The 21,562-nt window shown below is 40.6% G+C and overlaps 1 protein-coding gene across 1 annotated transcript in view; it reads right to left on the bottom strand.

The window, feature by feature from the left end:
- The window catches only part of LOC139638971 (NEDD4-like E3 ubiquitin-protein ligase WWP1), a 44,314-nt gene extending 40,160 nt beyond the window's left edge, over window positions 1–4,154 (bottom strand). Inside the window, exon 1 of the mRNA XM_071513013.1 lies at window positions 3,981–4,154. The gene's annotated coding sequence lies outside the window, so the exon portion shown is untranslated. The remainder of the gene's footprint in view (window positions 1–3,980) is intronic.
- Window positions 4,155–21,562: the final 17,408 nt, after the last annotated feature.

Raw genomic sequence — 21,562 nt, 5'->3', positions numbered from 1 at the left:
AAAACTTAATGGCATCGATGAATTAAAACAGAAACAATCAGCATGTTTAAAAGCTCGGAATTTAACACCGCCATGATTGTTGTTACTCTGAGGCAATTCCAGATTACGTCAATCTGCTTTGCTACTGTGATTGGTCAACGATTTTGACAACTAACAACTAACACCAACCAATCAGTTGGGGCGAGAAATTACATCAGTGAATGACTTGTGGATAGGCTTGCGTCCAGACCCCTATGAATCGCCATGCAAATTCAAAAAGTGCTAAAGACTGTGATTCATGGGGGCTGGACCCCAGGCAACAATAATCAGTGAGAATCCCTGAATGACCACGCAAAGGCAAATTTTCCTCCATAGTGCATCCCAGGAAGCACAGGGCCTCGTTCTCTTTACAGGATCATAACACATCAGATCTCAATTGTCTAAACTTGAGTATTTGCACCCAGCTTGATATCATTTGATTTATCTGCATAGTACAAGCACCATGCCAGAACCACAGACGAGTTACCTGTCTTGTCCATTTCACTTGCCTGCCTCTGATAACGCATGGCAGATGGCTAAGGAGGCAAAACCTCAGCCTCCTCCACTCCAATGCCTTCTGAAGAGGACCAGCAGTGCAGGCAGACAGGATGTGACAAATCGATGTATGAAAGACTTTTGGACACTTAACCACTGTCAGCAGATTAGTCATAGAGAACAACTGCCTGCAAACAGACTGGTTTCCCTAAAGTAATACAGACTATGCCTCCAGCTCTAAAAAAGCATCATGCACACACAAGCAAGAAGTACCACCTCAGTCAGCAGTCGGGGCAAAACCCTAACATGAATCATCATAACACGATCACCAGAAATTCTGCAGTTCTGAAAGTCTTCAACTACTCACCAGCTCTTAGCTCCATTATATTTGTGCTCTAAAACAGCAATTTTGCTGAGGGAGTTAATAGTTTGAGGTGAAGTGTGACTTATTGGATAGGCTGGGCCTTGTATAGTCCGGCTAGTTCTATGATGTATAGTTTAACCTATGCTAGGCTTAACTCTGAATTAAGCTAGGCATATCTTTTAAGGTTTGCACAAAAAATGTTTTTTTAAATCAAACAGGCAGGGAGATATTGACACCCCAAACACAGTGTGTTTGAATCAAAAGCACTTGGCTTGCCTTTCCATTTAGCTTTGATCATGGTCTGGAGGTCTAAATATTCTCTGATAAGCCCGTTTGCCCTTGAAGGAGAATATCGATTGTCTCAGCTCGCAGATATAATGATCATTATCACACACATAGCAGAATAAAATAAACATTAATTTGTAGGATCGCAACATGGTCAGGTAAGAAAAGCACAACTCAGGAATTGAAAGAGCAATTTATCTGGCAATCTGGCATTGACATGGCTTTAACCTTGCATCTAATGTTTGCTTCAGTTTTCCTTGTGTCATTCTGTATGACTGGGTCCTCATAAAATGGTGAATACTGGGAGAATATTGTGAAAAGGGAGAGTATTTTCAAGAGTCTGGCTCATGCTGTCCTGATGTGATGGTCGGCCTGTAAGAAGGAAAACCAGCAGTGTTTGTACGGGGGCGGATTTGCTTACAAAACAGCTAGCGCCCCGCTCACTGTTAGACAATGCATTTCACATTTTGTGGTATATTTGTGTGTGTGTGTCTGTATGATGCACAAGCTTCTTTGCAAGGGAAGGCTGTTGACAGACCTAAGAACTTGGGCTTATACGAGGAGCGTAAGGTTCTCTAATTTCACACACATGACAATTTACACACAAATACACACACACACACACATACGCAGTGTGAGAGCTGCACTCACCAGAATACATCAGGGGAGACCATGATGTCAGTGGGGGTGTTCCCTTACATGAACAGGATTTAAGTCTCTCTCTAAGCCCACACCCCAGCTCCACAAACCAGGGCGAAAAAGCCATGTCATAACCTCTGTATCAGAAAACAACACCAACAAGCCATAACACATTCTAGTCTTGCCTAGGAGCTTTATTCTTTTGCCTCTGTTCTGACTCAGAGTGAATAAAGACAAATCTCAAAGCATTAAAACCTCATTCTGATTTAATGCAACTTACTAACAATAAGACGGAGGATGAGCTTTACCTCTATCTGCCCGAGGTGTCGATCAATCCGTCTAGACAGTTTGGGCTGCACTGCAGCAACTTACTGACCATCAGCCACCCCAAACTTGTGATCATTGCTGAGTTTTAGCCACGGTAATGAGAAAATGACTGGACTGGCCATTTCCCAGCATCAAGGTTGTCCATCTGTTAAGTGATTTACAAACCTTAACCTGCCTCTTGCCCACATCAACAACAATCAATCAGGAGCTGTTTTGCACTTGTACAACTTTTCTTTAACTTGGCATGAACCACTAGCTTCACACAGTGAGGGCAGGCTACAACTCTTGCTTTCCCCACAGCTGTTTCCTTCCTTTCCAAAGGTCAATGTGAGAGTGAGAGTGAGTGTGTGTGTGTGTGAGAGAGAGAGAGAGAGAGAGAGAGAGAGAGAGAGAGAGAGAGAGAGAGAGAGAGAGAGAGCAAACAAGTATATTTCAGGGCCAGCCAGCCAAAGTTGCTGCTCAAGTGACAGCTTCCTGTAAGTAATTCTCTCCCAATGTGACACTAATACATATATGGTGTTTCATCCAGAGCCAACAGAACCACTGTTAATGGTTGGTAGAGACAGCATGATGCTCACAAGCTCCCATGGTCCTGAAACACAATAGCCAAAAGTGTATAGAAGAGCTTAAACAGCAAGTAAAGTAGCATTTGGCCATTCCTCTTTCAGACCAAGCCTATCTGCAAACTTGGGACTGGAAGACAACTGGGCCTCCTATTTACTGATAGAGCTCGTCATTAGATATTAAGTCAGCCAAATCGAACTTCACTAAATTGACAGTGTGCTCATACTTCTCTGTCCTTACCATTCAGCAGCAATGTTCCTCTATGTTTATAGAATAGACGCTACTGATATGTTGTAGCAGTGCGCCTCATGCCAGGCCTGTTTACCTTTATCTTAACTCGGATACGGTACATGACCAAGCAAACACCGTATTGACACCAAACGAACGTCAACATTTGTAAAGTTAGTGCGAGACGAAGGGTCTTTCTTGCTTTTAAGGTAGCAGAGCCTGCATAGCTACCAACCAAATAGAGCACAAATTATTAGATAATCAAGGAGCAGGTCGCTCATACTTTTTCAAACTTCGTGGAGGCCATAAGCTAACACCTTGTTGATATTTCATAAGAAAACCAATCAGAACGTACTAACTGACATGGTTCACTCACATTAGCTAACTTCGATTAATTTGCTGACACGTTAACGTTAGCTAATAAAGTCGGTTGAACTTGATAGTGGTCTTCAGATAGTTACCTGCTAAAACTGAACCTATGTTTATGAAGCTTTTACGTTACTTGCACCAGAATTATCAAAGGGGAATCTGACAATCAAGGATAGCTAACGTTACTAGCTAGCCATGTACTAGCACTACATATCCTTAGTCTACAACGTATGCTTACGTTAGCTAGCTAGCAACAAGCTAGCCAGCTAGCTACAGGAAAAAAACAATGTTAACGTATTAGCTATTTGCTTGAGTAACTAGCTTAGCTAACTAACTTACCCAACCAACTCACATCATGTTATAAAGTTGACTCGGTTGGTAGCATTTACAAACCAATGTAACATTTAATATGGATGTTTAATCTCTAGAAATAGCTAGCTAACTTGCAATAGAGCTAATATGGCCAGTTTAGCGAGCTACAAACTTAGCTAGCTAGCTATTATCCAACTGCCTCCTGCTAGCCGGCTAGCTAACTAGGAGCAACTTAGCTAACGTTAGATGTCCGCCATCATAGAACTAGCCAGACAGTTTGATTCAATGTGGAAGACAGACTGGCAAGAAATATTTGTTGACAACAAGACAAAGTCGTCCATAGTTATGGCACTAAGCTAGCCACCCAGCTATATTTTACCGTGCCCGCTGCTCCGCTCCTTTCCGACTCCCAGTGTCTCTGCGGTTCACTACGGTTGTTGGTAAAATGCCCTGCCGCTTTGCCTTTCAGGCCGAACAGTCTGCTACGGTTCTATTGCCATCTCTGTCCAGAAGCCTCAGACCAGCAAAACATACAGGCGACAGGCGCGCCACCCCAAATATTGCTGTGTAATAACACTGTACATACCAGAGTTGGCCTTCAGATTAAAGTATGTAATGTTGCAACTGCACACCGCCACTTTTTCTGTACATATGCTACCTCAAGCAGGACTTTTTGATAAGGCGGACAGCTAGTGATGAACATATCCAGATCTGCACGTCCAGTAGGCTACATGTTATCTACACTTGTAATTTCACTAGGCTTTATTGTTAACGTGTGTAGTTTTTCATAATGCACGACTACACACCTAGATACAAGTGTTTGTAACTTTGTAGACACGTTAATGTGACTCACTTATTTAACTTATTTCCTAATGTTATATTCTAATATTATATTATTTTTCCATTCGTTTTTTTTCTGTCTCAATAAATTCTACTGCTGGTATTTTGCACACTGTCCTACTGTATTCATACATTTCTGCTTAACATGTTCTATTGTTGAAATTATAAATTGTGTATGTTTAGGCCTATATAAAACCCACATTTGCGCTAATCTTGTTTACATTCTATTTTCCTTTGCGGCATCCCTCTGCGAGACCCAATTTCCCCACAGGATCATTAAAGTTTCATCCTAAATTGAAATGTATTGCCTGACAGATATTAAAATAAATGAAGACTGCTATTCTTCAGGGTCAGTTAATGGATTTGAGATTCAAAGTAGAGTTGACTGAGCAGGTTTTGTGGCATGTTTTTTTTTTAAAGTGTAAAATGTAGCTTAGCAAAGTTACTTTTTCATTTTTTTAGTGTTTACTCATAAATTAATAAAAGTTAATCTCTGAATCACAATAAAATGGATGCCAGTTCAGGATGAGCTGTTCCCAGCCCCTAGGCTCAAAGGAAGAACTGTGCAGAATCAATGGAAGATATTCCCTAAAGGAAGAATGAGCCGTGTCTCCCTTTCTCCGGCTCTCTCTGTTTTCACAGGCTTGGAAAGGCCTGCTTGTGGCCTCCCATTGCTTTTTGTTGGGACAGCATGCACATGTGTGAAAGCCGGCCACAGCAGGCCTTGGAAAACAAACAGTCAAAGGTTATACAGATTCTATGGACACAGGCATCACGCCAATCCCCAAAAAAGTGATTTCCTCTGACGTCTCCTTAGTCACTTTGCAAATTATACCGTGTCCTTTTTGGACTATTATCCTTGACCTAGAGCTATGTCCAACACAACCATGACAGTAACTATACTCCTGTTACTGCAGAATGTAACACCAGTGGAAACCCCTCAGCAGCCGTCAGGAAAACTTTTGAAAAGATGAGTTCCTTGAAGAAGTTAGGATGCTAAAAACATTCCTGGAAGAACCATTTTTTGACAACAAACCCCACATCCTTGAGTTTAAATGTGTTAAGGTGAGACCAGAGATGACACAGACGGAGTTAAAAGACCCAACAGTGACAATGGAACCCCAAGAGAAGCAGTTCAGCAGGCACAGTCAGCGCTCAGGCACGAGGACTGGGACTTGGCTTGGGGCAACTTTTATGGAGCAAGGCAACTCCAACAGGAAAACAAAAGCTTGTTGTTCAGCAAATAGATCAGCAGGAAGACACAGCGGGGTGTGCTAAAGCAAACAGGGTCAGTGGATAAATTGGGAAAGTGTGGAGAGGAAGAAACTTGGCTGGAAGATGGTGTGGGGTATGGAATACGATTCATTTTAGCTGCATATAATGTGCTACCATCCACCCAGAATCTCAGTCAGCAGGTAGGTGAGAAAACCCTTTGTGTGTCTTCAGGTAGAGACATATTTTGTCAGAATGCAAAATTGGTCCGTCCCAAGGATGAGACACCCGGAGACATAACCAAGTGCTGAAGTGTCTATAGCAACAGCAGTTTAGAGAGAAAAGTGATTACGATTGGTTTTGTCCATGAGGGAGATGGCAGTATTTGTGGAAACAGCAGATAATCCCGGAGGAAATGGTGAGCACTACCTTCAGACCAGACCCGGTGTTGTGGTCAGAGGTTCAGAAGATAGTGTATTTTATCGATCTTACAGTGCCATGGTAAGACGTGATTGATGAGGCATATGGACGGAAAATGCTTAGGTATCTTGACTTGGCAGCAGGGCTGGAAATCCAAGCTCTGTCCTGAAGTTGGACGCTGGGGGTTTGTAGCAAAGTTCACCTTAGCAGTGAATTATGCATTTGTGGACGAAGTTTAAAGCAAGCAGCAAAGCCTAAAGATGATCATCGAATCCCAGAAGAACGCAAGCACAGAGACCTTTAATCTAGCATCTGTCGTCACTATTTGTGGGTTAGTACATTATTCTTTTGACATCTGAATTGTGCTCCTGTATGAATGCTCGCTCTGGAGGCTGGCACAAAGGATTGTCACATGACATCCTGTGTGTTGATAAATGTCACTACAGTGGATATCAAAAGTCTGTAAACCCTTTCAAACTTTCTGGTTTTTATTGCCTTGAGGGATATGAGAAAAACCAAACATGACTTTTTTTTCACTTTCATTTGGAAATAATTACCAGCAAAAAGAAGGTCAAAATAAAAGGGGACTCATTTCAGACAACTGAATAAAAATAGCAAACTAAAACACCTTGGTTGAGCAAGTGAATAAACCTTTCAATTAATACTTAGTAGAAGCACCTTTTGCTTTGACAATAGCAGTAAATCTGTTCGGATACATTTCTACCAATTTTGAAACTGTATATTTAGGAATTTTTTGCATGTAAAACGATTATACTGGGAGCCAAGGACAGTGTATGGCTATCAGGGTTGGGGCCATTCATGAATTGAATTGAGAGTGCATGGTAAATTCCAATTCAGTTCCTGGAGGTGGAGTTGGAATGTCACCCAGCTGTAAGGAAACAGAATGTGAATTGAAATGGAATGACAGGAAAAATAATTGAATTCCATGAAATTCCGGAGTTTGTCTTGACTCGCTAAACATTCTAAATCAAATTAAAGACAGTTCAACAAATCAAATACATTCAATCATAATGTATGGATTACCATTACATGTCATGCATCAAATACCACCTGAAAGGTCCCTTTAACATTTTATGATATTCAGTATTAATAATACATAACACTATTTGTAATCTCAGATATGTGGTAAGAAAAAACAAAAAACATTGATTGATTCACTGAATTTAATTGAATCAAATTCAACTTCCAATTCCTCAGTTCATTTATGAATTGACCCTTCAACCCTGACGGCTACCCACTTCTTCTACCACAGCTATTCCATCACATGATATGTAATCCCCTTCTCCTTGTCATCTTCATCTGGAGATACATTGTCATACTTAAGACCCCAGCTGGTGTGCTTTGTTCTCAGCCAGAGGCGCTGGCTGCTCTTTTCGGCTGCTTCAGAAAGTGCCGCTGTGTGCCTGACGTAAGCCCCGACCACAAATCCCTCACTGCCTCAGTAAATGGGCAGTGGATATGGTTACAAATCCACTGCACTTCACTCTCAAAGGACGCACCCTGGCTCTTCACCTTGAGCGCTAAATCCTCTCATATGCCCCGTCTTCACAGTGAGATGAGTACTGGACCATAACACCGGGTCAAGTCTTAAAACCGGTGCTCATTATTTTTGGTGGGACTGTGAACTGTCGGCCTTTGTCTGCTCACATTTCCAAACTCTTGTCTCTCCCCAATAAATTCTATTGCATCTGCTTTTGCATAATGCTTTATGCAATTTGGATATTTGAATACAGAACAGGCAAAATCTAGGACCGACCTAAACTATGTCCGTGACAGCTGATTTGAGTTAGTCCAATTTAAATGGCCATTTTAGTCTAGGTCTAAGTTCAGGAAGCTGTAGCATAGCGTTTCATAAATGTAATAAGTTCCCGACCTGCTGAGTCATTTTCAGCATCGCAGGGGGGCAGAGCCTATCCCAGCATGCACTGGAGACACGCTGGACAGGTCGCCAGTCCGTCACAGGCCTAACATGGATAGACAGACAATCACTCGCACTCCCATTCACACCTGTGGCCAATATACAGTCTCCAATCCAGCTGTCTGTTTAAATGTGGGAGGAAACCGGAGCAGCCCGAGGAAACCCACACAAAAAGTGGGTTTGCAAACTCCATCCTGTAAACTACATTCCTGCAGTAAAACCTTCTCTAAATGAAAGGAAAGACAAAATGAAAATGATGGAAATGGTAAAGTTTGTCAGTATAATGTTTAAAAACCACAGGGAGGACATTTTACGATTGACATTTTACGAACAAATGATTGATTCTCAGCTGATATGACGTAACATTTTCTTTACAAACACCCAAAACGAACAAATGAATTGCATGTGTGTCTGAAGTATCCTGACCATACAGTCATCTTGGACACTGGCATGGTCTGGCTCCCTGGGGTGGGGTGAACCAATGCCCCCTCAACAGGACCATCACAATGAGCGGGGAGATCATTGGAGAACCCCAGACCACCCTCACAGCCATATTTGAAAAACAAGCCATCAGGAAAAGCATTTATTGTTTTTATGTATTTTTTCCTGACTATTTATTGCTGAATGTATGATGTATGACTTTGCCTTTTTTCTCTCACAGGAAAAATGTTTTTTGTTATGTATGTTGTAGGCCTTATCTAATCTACTGCAGACCTATTGAGGCCTAACTGTTCATTTTCTGCTGCTTATGAAAGCATTTATGTAATAACATACAAGTATAGGTGCATTATTGAACTATTGTCTTATTAGGGGATTTGTGTTTGAGAGTGGGAGCCAGAAAGTGAGTTTTGAAAGCCAGAAATCTCAGCAGCTGGCCAAGTAATCATTGACTTCGGGTCATACCAGCCCCCATTAACCCCTGCTGATATATTATGGCCTTTTTGTGGGAGAGTAAAAATCTTAGTTGTTGCACCTGTAAAACCAATCACTAATTTGTGCTTTCACCAGCTTCAGATTTGCATTAGCGTGTGTTGGATCAGGTCACGACTTCAACTTTCACCTGCTTTTTTTTTTTTTTTTACCAAATATGGTGTTCTGGAGCCTTAAGGAGCTTGTAAAGGTTCTTGTAAGAAAGTATGTAGAGGTTAATGATGTTAAGGACACAGGTGGGACCCAAACGCAGGACACGGACAGGGTGGTGTGGCTAAGGAAAAGGTTTCATCATAAGGGAGGAGCATGGCTTGGAGTGAATGTGGGATGATAGTTGATAGATGATAATTTCCATCTTCAATTCCTATATAAAATGGACCAAATCCTGTGAATGAAGCCTCACTGTCATGACAGATAGAGTCTCGCATTTCTGTGGTTTGTTGTTTCTTTTCTAGTAGGACAGTTATAATGCTGCTCTTTCAATTTACTGCAGAATGTGATTGACAGCCCTTTTGACTGATATTCTGAAGTTGCTTACTGTGATACAATCAGATAGCTGTAATCAAACTATAATATGTGACATGTCAGACCATAAGCTACATTATTGCATCATATGTAGTAAAAATCTCTACATTTCCTTTGAACCATCACCCATGTTGTATCTATCATTATTAACAGAAAACTCAACCCATATCTCATATGTGGAGCAGTGAGCATGTAGAAAATGAAAGCTTTTATGGTGCCAAGGTGTGTGATGTGTAAAAGACAGTCTCTCAAACTACTGTGCATAAAACATTTTTGCTGAAGTATTGTACTTAGCTACATTTTCAGAGTACACATTTTGTAGCTCTCCATCAGCATCAGAAACTGAACCATTGTGGAGCGATTCACAGCGAGAAGAGCAAACTGTCTTTACTTTGTGCGCTATATTTTGGAATTTCCAAATTTTCCAATTAAAAGAATCTAGTTTGAACTCTCTCCTCTCGTCATGTTAGAATTGCATGGAAAAGATCTAACAAAGTTACCTTTTCTAAGAAGTAACTCAGTAACTTTTACTATGAGTACATTTTAAATGAGACACTTTTTACTTTTACTTGAGTAGATCTTACCTCTACTACTCTAATTTCTTATACATTGTATTGTGATGGCCGTCAGCCAGATTTTTTGCCTGTTTGTATATAGATTATTGTTATGAATGCAGTATCTACCTTAGGTGCGCCTTTTGAGCCATGTGACCTTGATTGAGGATGGCCTACAGGTGTCCCCTTGGGAATAACCTCCCCTCATTGGTCTGTAACCTCTTACTCTGCCCTATATTTTCAGCTTAGCTTTTAAATAGCCTTCATTTTAACTGTTTCTGTTCAGGATCCCAACAGAGCTGACAAATCTCCTTGCAAGTATAGACAATGTGCGGGATTCTATTCCTTTCCTCTTCTACTCTAAAATCTCAGCAAAGTAACAATACTTCTACTTGATTAGGACATTCTAGTACTCTTTCCACCATTGATAATGGGTTATTATATTGCAATAATAAATCCTGACACTCCAATACTGCTACTCACAGCTCAGTTGTAAATGACTAGTTCAGAGAGGTGTTCATTTTAGCGTTGGGCTTGGTGGGTTGGTTGCCAATCATTGTTTTTATATTAGCCACATGATAGCCAAAGCCGTACACAGGGGCTTGTGGTCAGGGACCTTCAGATAAACAGTATGTGGAAGAGAGGAAAGATATGGTCCGGTATCAGTATTCACTGGCAGCCAGGCAGTGTAGGAGAGGCCGTTTTATTTATACTCCTGAATTCTTTATGTTCACAGTTATAGTAAATTGTTCACATATGGACCATTGAGCTGAAGTAGCAAAATTGAGCTGAAATTGCAACATTTCTGACAGCATCTCTATTGTGTGTGTGTGTGTGTGTGTGTGTGTGTGTGTGTGTGTGTGTGTGTGTGTGTGTGTGACATACCTGGACCACCAGAGGACGCCATGGTCTCTTTTTTTTTTTTCTTTACTTTCACATTTGCAACCTCACATGTACTCAAAGTCTATACAATACAAGTTTGAATACAACACAAAGACAATAGATGCATTCATCTGTCAGCAAACAACACTGCACCACTTTAATCCGCTCCATAGGGACGCTTTGCTTGCCAGCTATTGCAGATGAAGGAAACTGAGTAGGTGAACATGCACTCAAGACGGTTCCCAGCTCTCCCCTGCGGCGGGCATTCAAGTTCAGAATTCAATACACTTATGTATAAAACATGTGGAAAACATTTGCATGATTGAAATAATTTAACCTTTGAGTTTTTTTTATATCTTCTATGCTTTGTTGTGCTGTTTTATCCAAGTCAGTGCGTATTAACGTTTGTTTTGTTTGGACCAAGTAAACTTGTTACAGCCTTGCTTTATTGTTTTTCCTGTGTCATAGTTTAAAGTGGGCATAAACCTTTCAGAAGCATGTTATATTATACTAGATCAAGTTAACATCAGGCCTTTAGGTAGCTAGTAACAGACCTGTATTGCACTCATGTTATCCACATGGTAAAATGGTCTATGAGTTGAACATGCACCAGGGGCTTGTTAAAAGCGTATGTTCACGACTGCTGCAATATGTTTCAGATGTATGAGCAAGGCAGTCTGTGTAGCTTGGGGACACACAGGGTTAACGACAGTATGTATTACCTATTGGGTTTGGGGAAGAGCCTCACTAAAAAATAATGATAAACTTTATTTGCATACTTTTGCTTTACAGTAATGAAAATAACAATAAACAAGATACGATAAAAGTGCCAGACAGAATTCTGCAGAGATGCTAAGGCTTGGTTGAGACAGGAAAACAGAGCATTATAATAGTTAACACATGATGATATAAAAGCATGTATGTAAGTCTCTGTGTCACTGAAAGGTAAAACCATTTTCACTTTTTACAATGCTCCAAATATGGTAAAAAAAAAAAAGCATCTCTGAATGTCTGTTTTACAGTGTTGCTCAAGGTTTAAACATGAATAAAAGATCAACTCTAAAAGCTTAGGTACAGGCTTGATGCATGGAGTTAAAGGATCAAGAGACAACTGAATTTGACAAGAAATATGCGGTCCAGTAAGAAGGACTGCACTTTTGTTTTCAGCTTTCAAATTCCATGGCTAAAGGAAATATTGGCATCAACTAGAAAGTGCTACAATACTGCTGCTTACTGGAATAGTTGAGATACAGCTGACAATCATCAGTATCATCAGAAAAGAGCTGCTATAGCTGTATGTCTAATATGGCCAAGCTGTAATAGAAAACAGCATCAGTACACACAGTATCGACCCAAGAAATGAGCTGCGAATTCAACGACCGAGGGAAATATTAGGGGAGAGCGGGGGAAAGTTGTCACGTGGGTAAGTTGTCTCAGTGGCTTTATTTCTGAAACTAAATATTTTAGAGCCAAAAGTCCAACTTCAAAAATGTTTACTTTATTAATAAGAGGTTAATTACAACAGTCTCAAAAGTCAAAACACTCTAACATAAAAGCAATTTCTATACCTGAAAGTAAATAATGAAAATCTTTGTGTTCTTCTTCTCATTTCTTCCTTATAAAGGAATCAAAATGATGATACACTGTGACACATAAAAGCAAGGGTCAGCTATAACCTGATAATGCATTTGAATGGTTTAGTGAAGCTCTGTGCTCAGAGAGGGGACCTTTGTTAGGAATGCCTGGGTGGGGCGTGTTGTCACACTGATTTCAGGATATGTTGTCATAACTATCAAAATATTTTTTTTGATTTGAAATAGCTTTACATTCATTCTCTTCTGAATAAATACGATTTTAGTACATTTTTAAGTGACTAAGAAGCCATTTTACATAATAAAACATGACATTAAATGTATACATTACATGTACATTAATATCATACTGTTAGAAATTGTATCAGAATTTATGCTAGTCTGAGCATCTCAGGATAGCTGAGGGTTATTTTACCTGGTGTGTGGTGGGTGTTGTATGCTGATGAAGTATGCTGTTTGTGTATGTTTTTCATGTTCTTATTATATACTTCAGGGGAAATGGAAACACAGCATACTTGTCTATGTGACAAGATGCCCCATGGGGTAAGTTGTCACAAGTTGTCAAGTGGTATTTCATCATTAATAACTTTTTCTTCCAGTAAATTATTCAAAATAAAAAAATTACCCTGTTTTAGAGAAGACCTTAATCTAAAGGGTCTTTGTAACATCTGACCTGCACATCAAATAATGATGAAAAAAATGTAATTCCCATATCTTCTTTTGTAGCCACAAATATTTAAAGGTTAAAGGCAGGAAATGTCTTATTAGTCCTGCTCTCTTCCCCTCAGTTGATCAAGGTCCAGTGTCTGGGGGACATTTATACGTCAATGGGGACACTGGGCAATAATATAGCACCGCTAGCTTGCTATGGAGAAAACACAGCAGAGTGGTTAGCACCCTGCATGTTAAGCAGAATACAAACTAGCTCTTTGTCGCTTCTCAGCCCTTGATGGAACAAGCACAGATCCTCCACAGACCCACGGCGTGTGTGTTCAATTCACTGCACTGAAGCATCATGACACAGTTATCAGTTAAATCATTCCACTAACCACAGGTAATAACGTTACCTAATGTTAAATTATAGGGCAACGAAAGACATGGATGTATGTAAATTAACGGCAGGGAGTGGAGCTCAGTCTAGGAGCAATGCTCGGTTAGCGCGACACAATACTACGTATTACAATTTACAATTTCACATTTGGCAGACACTTTTATCCAAAGCGACATACACATGAGATTTTAATACAACACAAGCAAGGATCTAGCCAGGAGAGAACAACGAGAGTAAGTGCCATTACTACGTATACTATGTATACTATGTATTACAGGTTTTGTCTGCTGCATGTTCAGCTTTGCTGTACTTTCTTATTTTACTGCTTTCCTCCATTGTTGTTGCTATATCTTCCCTGCCCTGTGGCCGCTAGCCTCACCTTGATAGCCACAACCAGCTCATTACTGGCCACAACCACAGCAAATGGTTTATGCCCCAAAATGTCCTGAACATCATTGAAAAGCTCAAACTGACAAAAACGTAATAAACTACTAAAAAATGCACTATCCAAAATGGAATTAAGTTGACCTACCACCAAGCTACTGCAAAATGCATTTAGTTTACTGTACAAGTAAAACTGCTCCCCAGCACCGGTCATATTATGCACGAATACTGTTACTAATTGCATGGACTCCCATGCAACACATCCACTTCTCTGCTTTCTCTCATTAAGTTCTTGACTGTCAGCAAACTATTGAATTTGTCTGTGTGTACAGTTATGTGAGCAATCCCTGCATCCCTACCATGCCTCCTATAGAGGCTTCATACAGGTGCATGTGTTGCTGTGTCAGACCAGTACTTGACAGAGTAATCAGCCATCATGTAAAATGCAAAATTACAGGTTTTACAGGTTGTTTAGCATTCAGATCAATTAACCCTAAAATACATAAAATAGATAAGATGTTTTAACTCATATTATCTTACTGCCCATGCAGATAATCTTGCTGTTTTCAATAAATTTAAACTGTTTTATGATAATGTACTGTAACAGGCAATTATTTGGAGTAAGAGCAATTGTGTTAAAACAATAGTCTCATAAAAAAAATTTTTTGATCGTCTGTGAGAGCAGTGAGGTCATTTGACTTTAAATGTCTTAAACTAAGTTTGATAAGTCTGAATACAAGGTAAAAAAAATACATAAAATAAATCATTTTAAGCCAGTGATAAATGTATTTGAATTGTCACAAGCCTCTTGTGTCTCTAGTTCATGTATAGGAGGAATTTATGTGGGTGAAGCATGTTATTCTGCTGTTTGGCCAGGCCTGCAAACATAACATCAGTGCTGGCGTGTGCCAATCAGGCACCCTGGGCAAAACTATAAATGCTGCCCATCCACATATTTTATAAGCTATTTCATGTAGGGTTGCCAACTCAATGTTATTTTGCGGGTGGGGGTGGGTGGACCAGCAAAAAGTCATGAAAATAAACCAAGTAAACTGCAAAGGCATCTTACCTTCACCCGTACCTGCACAACATAGGCCTACCCAACGCACACACATATCGCCCTTGACTGGTTAATACATTACGCTACATTCAAAACAATTTAGTAAATCCTCCCCAGTTGTGTCTCATGTCACTTTAATCAACTCACGTAGCGCAATATTTATTATTACTTTACTGAAAAAGGACTTAAGAAAGAATAGTAGGTTTATTTCTTTCTTTGTAGATCGCGGTAACTGTATTTATGCTGTGTCACCCAGTGTCACCCTAGTAACAATCAAATTAAGACAAGTGTGGACAAATTTGGCGCCCCTAGTGGCGTGGCGCCCTGGGCAATTGCCCTGTCTGCCCCGCCCACGCGCCGCCACTGCATAACATCTGTATCAAACTGTAGCTGAAAATTTGTACTGAAAACAATTGCAACTGTTCCGGTCCAAAGCTGTCTGAGGAAATGTCCAGTGTGCGTTCTGGCAGCTGGCAGCAAACCAAAACGTTGAATCCCATCTTATTCTCATGTGGCAGAAAGTTGTGTAACCTCTAGTCCATCTGCACTCTGGATTTCATTGGGGTCAGGAGCATTTGACGTCAGATGGTCTCCACAGCTTTGTAAAAAAAAGATGTCCTAAGACGGAAAATACGTGTCAAGAACTTATGAAGGCATAAGGAAAATGTGTGGAAGAGATGAAAACGAGTTTTGGGGTATAAAATTTGCTGTCCATGAGTCCTTGTCTACTCCCAAACTCATCCTGTCATAAACTGAACCACCTTCCAGGCAGTGACAGGCTATCTATCTCGCCTATGATGTCCAGACAGCTGTCACCAGTCTCATCCATCAACTTAACTCACTCTTTATCATGTTTAAACTCACCGAGCCAAAAGGGAAAAGTCCGAATTCACCACAGTTCATATCAGCTAGCAGCGAGTGTGTAAGGCCTGTGATGATCAGGACAAACTTATCTTAGTCTCTTTACATTCCTCACATCCCTTAATAGAGCTGAGCATTGATTTTAAATGGATTTTAGATTTAGAGTCATCTAAGCAAAAAGTGTAGCTTTCTGGAAAGGCGCCATGAACTAGAATTGCCTATGTATGAAGTATAAACCAAATGTAACAAATGTGGACATCTTCCGGGTCATTGTGAATGGAGCAGCACTGCCACCGAACTTGAATGGATAGAACGGTCCTTCCACTATTTGCCATGGTAATTTGGCTAGTAGCCTACAGCGATGGCGATTATAGAATATTAAGTGTTGGTTGCTATGGTGACAATGCAAGTCTGGGCATTAAGGCCATAAAGTCTGACACATTCGCTTGAGAACTGTCCAGATGGACAGTGACCTAATACCAGCCTCTGTCCAGATGGACACTTCTCAAGCACGCAGAGACAATACTCTCTCCCGGTCAAGAACAAGAGGAGACAGACGCAACAGGGAGTTAAGAGGCACTAGTGGGCACATAGGGAGAGCCCCATGGTCTCCAACATAATCAACCTATCCAGCAGAGTTGAACCCTGCTGAAATTTCTGTATTGTCTAAGAGTTTGTCTTTTGTGCCCTTTAAGGAGGCTGATGCCTTTACTACAAAAGTGGAACTATTCCACTGTAAACACGTTCCGTAGATTGGTTGACCAAGAAGTTTCTGCTCTGTTTTCCTCTGCTAAGGACAATAGGTGTTACTCCAACCTCTCTTCTCAAGAATGTAAAGCATTGTCTGACCTCTCTAAAGATGAGTCCATTATTATTCATAATGCTGACAAGGGGGGTGCGGTGGTTTTGCAGAATATAGAATCGTATTGAGCAGAGATAAGAAGACAACTGAGTGACGTTAATTTCTATACCCTGTTGAATGGTGACCCCACCATCAGATTTCGCTTGATGTACAGGTTACTAAAAGTGATGGGTTGAACACTGTACCATAAAAAACCTTTTTACTATCATCCTTCCAGCTTAAAAAGAGTGTTACCCTACAGTCAATTTCTAAGAATAAAAAGAGTATGCAGTACTGAGGCTGACTTTGAGACACAGGCTGGATGACCACTTCAGGTCCAAAGGATATGATGAAAGTAATCTGAACACAAGTTTATCCAGAGCCAGGGAGGTTCAACAGGACCAGTCTGCTCACCCCAAACCCTCTCCCCCTAGTGGTCAGTCTGTGCTATGTGTCAACATAGCACAGACTTCTCTCCTATCTCTCAGGATATTAAAAATAAAGTGAAGAAAAGCATTTTAATGCCACTGGACATGATGTATGCAGACTGAGATTCCAAGGTGTGGAGGTGGTAAAACCTTTCGGAGAGGTGGTGATGGGACTGCTTACTGGTACAAAGAAAAGGCCTTTTGGATCCACTCTCTACAGACGGAGTTTTCAAGGGGTCTCACTGAAGAATTACTGTTGAATTGTTTTTTGAAAAGTATGTGTTTCCAAATTGTGGAGCTCTTTTATCTATTACCTTCTTATGTATTTTGTAGTTTTAGTTGTTTGATATTGTATTTGCTCTATATATTCAGTATTTTATATGATATTGTTAATCTTAATCTATCACACAGTTGCAAATTACCAGAGTTTATGGATAATGGGAATTGTCTAGTCACTGGAAACGCTGATGAAGGCTTAGTGCTGAAATTAGTTCATTTCTTAGCTTTCTGCTATGCGTACAATAAACTTTTGTAATTAATTTGGTTGTGTGGACATCCATTTTTTGAACTGCAGATGTATCTGTTGCACGAGTGCCTAGCAAACTGTCGAAACTCTACTGAAAGAAACATTAGCAACAAGGCTATAATAGCATTATCGAAGATTGTGCTTCTCTCGCTAGCTCTTCTAGTCAACATTAGCATATTAGCAATTGACAGAGAAACTCCTTTGGTCCTTGCTTCAAAACCTCTTGCCTCAGCAACTTGCCATAAATTAGTATATGGAAGCTAGCCAAGCGGTACACATAAAAATGGCGGCTGCTCCGACCATCCTGATTTGAATAGGAACGACTGGTCTATCCAAGTTCTGCTAACACTGCCGAACGGTCCAACATCATCCAGACAGTGCGTAAATTCATTTTTACCTTGGATTTTCCCTTTGCTGGTGTGCAGACATCTTCTTGACTGATCATATGACAGGCAGAGAAGGCTAAGAAGAGGACAGACTAATTATTAATTCGGACAGTGATAGGATGAGAATAGTAGCTGAACTGCGTGAGTGATGGAGTCTATCAGTCACTCTGGCCAGAAACCTGCTGCTAACGAGGGTCTGGATATTCCAGCCTTGGTATTTATGATTTTGCAGTCCAATTTCCCCCGTCTCTTTTACTCCCTCCACTTAATATGTCCTACACCCATCCATATTACAATTACAATTACAATTTCACATTTGCCAGACGCTTTTATCCAAAGCGACTCACACATGAGATTTTCATACAACACAAGCAAGGTTCTAGTTAGGAGAGAGCAACGAGAGTAAGTGCTATAAAGCTAAGTTCTGGTCCAACAGGACATAGGTGCTACGAGGCAGTGCTACAAGGCAGTGCTATGAGGCAATGCATAGAGTGCATAGAAGCAAATTTGTTTTTTTTTTGGTTACCCGGGCCATTAGGTGAGAAGGTATTCGCTAAATAGCTGGGTCTTTAGCCTTTCCTTATGAGGGAGTTCAGGTAGGTCGGAGCCATTTTGGTTATTGTTTTGTAGGCGAGCATCAAGGACTTGAACTTGGGAGCCTGTGGAGGGATATGAATAGCGGAGTGACGTGCTCTTTTGGGCTGGTTGAAGACCAGACGCGCCGCTGCATTCTGGATCATCTGCAGAGGTTTGAACGTACATGCCGGGAGCCCTGCCAGTAAGGAGTTGCAGTAGTCAAGGCGTGATATTACAAGAGCCTGTACCAGGAGTTGTGCTGCATGCTCAGACAGGTAGGGTCTGATCTTCCTGATATTGTACAGATATTGCTCACTAGACACGCACACACACGCACCCACGCACCCACACACACACACCGCATAACCTTTCGAGCAGTTATACAATTTAATGTGCAGTAACTTAGGCCTCACAATCGTTGAGGGGCCCCTTTCACACCCTGTACTGGCTGTGATCTTTAATCCTGTTTATGAGTTCATTCATGCTCAACCTGCCATTGCTGTCAGCACAGATTAACTCCATGTCAATCATGTTGATGAAGTTATTCTATATTGAAAACTAAGTGGCAAACCAAGTTCAAAACAAAGCTGTGTGGGAAACCAGAGGGTTCCTTTGAAGAATCTTGTGCCAGTCCCAGGGAATCACCAGTATAATGAAGAACAGTTTCACTCCCATGTATCCACTTGAAGGTCCTTTTATATGAAGGGTGAACCTGCCAAAAAAAAAAATCCTTGCTGCGAACAACTAATCATTGAGAAAAGCAACGTATCATTTCAGGAATATACAGGATTTTAACCTTACCTCTCTCTCTTTCCTGGATCCCAGTCTAGTGGATTTCCTTAGTGAATCACATAAGACACAAATAGTGACATGGTCAGATTGCATCGTCCAAATGATCAGTCTGATTTCTGCAGCAGGCACTTCTAGCACTTGGTACTAAGTCAAATTTAATTACCTGAGATAATTGCATCATCATGTCGTTTTGGAAAGAAAGCGGCTGCTGTACTGTATCTCAACCAGAGAACAGTAAACGAAAACTATTGTTTCCACGGTAGTGACACCACATTGAACACATTATGGCGTGATTGTTTTTGCTTCATGTCCAGCTCTGTCTCTCCTTCTTGCCCTAGTTTTTCTACCAAACTTTCTAGGTAACCATGTTTTTATTATATTTCACGAAATTGTGTGAAACTGTAATCAAATCACCTTATTCAGTACAAATCTGCACAAAGCATGGATTCAACATTTCATAGTAACACTTATGATGAACCCGCTTACTCTGATTAACATCTGATTAACATTATGCACTGGTGTGTGCTCCGAGGCAAATACCATGAAGGTGTTTTATGCAGGTCTTTTTAGCAGAAAGGTCAGAGCTCAGCTAATAAACACATGAAAGTTTTTTTTTTTTTCCAATTAGTATTTTATTGAAAGTACATGTTACATCATGCGTCTATCATGAATCCCGTTCATTTCTTTTATACAACATACCAATGAGAAAAGAAAAACAAAAACAAAACAAAAGAAAAAACAAAACAAAACAAGACAAGAAAACGGGCGGCTGTGGCTCAGGAGGTAGAGCGGGTCGTCCACTAATCAGAAGGTCGGTGGTTCGATCCCCGGCTCCTCCAGTCCACATGTCGAAGTGTCCTTGGGCAAGATACTGAACCCCAAATTGCTCCCGATGGTTGCGCCAGCACCCTGCGTGGTAGCTTGCCGCCATCGGTGTATGAATGTGTGTGTGAATGGGTGAATGCAGGCATTGTAAAGCGCTATATAAATGCAGTCCATAAATGCAGTCCAAAAAAAATATTAGTAATAATAATAATGATGAAAAACAAAAACACAGCTCTTGACACAGTCATATGGTCTGCTTATGATTTCATGATTGACAAGTTGGTGATATCATAGTACGTTGTCACTCCGCTAACCTTAGTACATAAGTTCAGCATTCTCTGTAGCCACTTTGTTCTCTCTATCCCTTATTATCTGTTGTCCATATACTTTAAGAATAGCTGCCATTTCTTTTCAAATCTGTTTGGAGTGCCCATTAATCTATAGGAGGTTCTCTCATACGCTGCAACGGTACTGAGTTCAAAGTCACTCTTTGATAGTGAATACATTTTCAGACTTCCAGTGTCTCATTAACAGTTTTCTCCCCACCATCAGAGCTGTGTGCACCCATTCAACTGTATTGCCAGGTAAACCTTTTGTTTGTAGTGGGTCACACAAGACAAATAGACGAGGGCATTGGGGGTAAGTTAACATTAACAATGTGTTTTATAGTTTCCTGTACCCTCTGCCACTCACTTTTTACTTTTGTACAGTTCCAAACGCAATGCAGCAGAGTGCCAACCTTCTGCTTACATTTCCAGCATTGAGAGTTCTCTTTAAGGCCAGCCCTATGAAGCTTGTTAGGTTTCCAGTACACTGTTCAAAATCTTAATTTGCGCTAGTTTAGTTTTTAGTTCTCTGGACAGCTTTCTGATATTATGTAGAATGTTGGACCACTCTTGTGTAAAACTTATTCCCAAATCTGCTTCCCATACGCTTTTTAGTTCAGTCCTACTTCCATATGCTTGTTGCAATAGGGTGGAGTAATATTTGGATGTTTCATGACCTTTCCCAAATACTTCAACTAACTTTTTAGAAAAAGGTACCTCTTGTGGGCCAGACGCTGTACCGATTACTATGCAGGTTAGATGCTTACTTTGAATGTACCTCAAAAACTCAGAGGGTGGAAGGTGAAATCTAGTTTGTAATTCCTCAAAAGTTAGAAGGCGATCACCATCATAAAGGTCCCCTAAGCTCAAACTCCCTGCCCGAACCCATTTTGGCCATAGGAATAGTTTCTTATTGATTTTTAGTTTGGGGTTCCATAGTGATTTTGAATTTATATATGGATCAAAGTGGAAGAGCCATTTTCTTCCAGACCCATTGAAGATGTGACATTA

This window comes from Centroberyx affinis, unplaced genomic scaffold (genome assembly GCF_046629955.1).
Source record: "Centroberyx affinis isolate AG114_WGS23_722 - 3 ecotype Tasmania unplaced genomic scaffold, CSIRO-AGI_Caff_v1 ptg006716l_1, whole genome shotgun sequence".
Lineage (NCBI taxonomy): Eukaryota > Metazoa > Chordata > Actinopteri > Beryciformes > Berycidae > Centroberyx > Centroberyx affinis.
The sequence above is the reverse complement of the archived record's forward strand: the minus strand, read 5'-3'. Positions and strand labels throughout refer to the sequence as shown.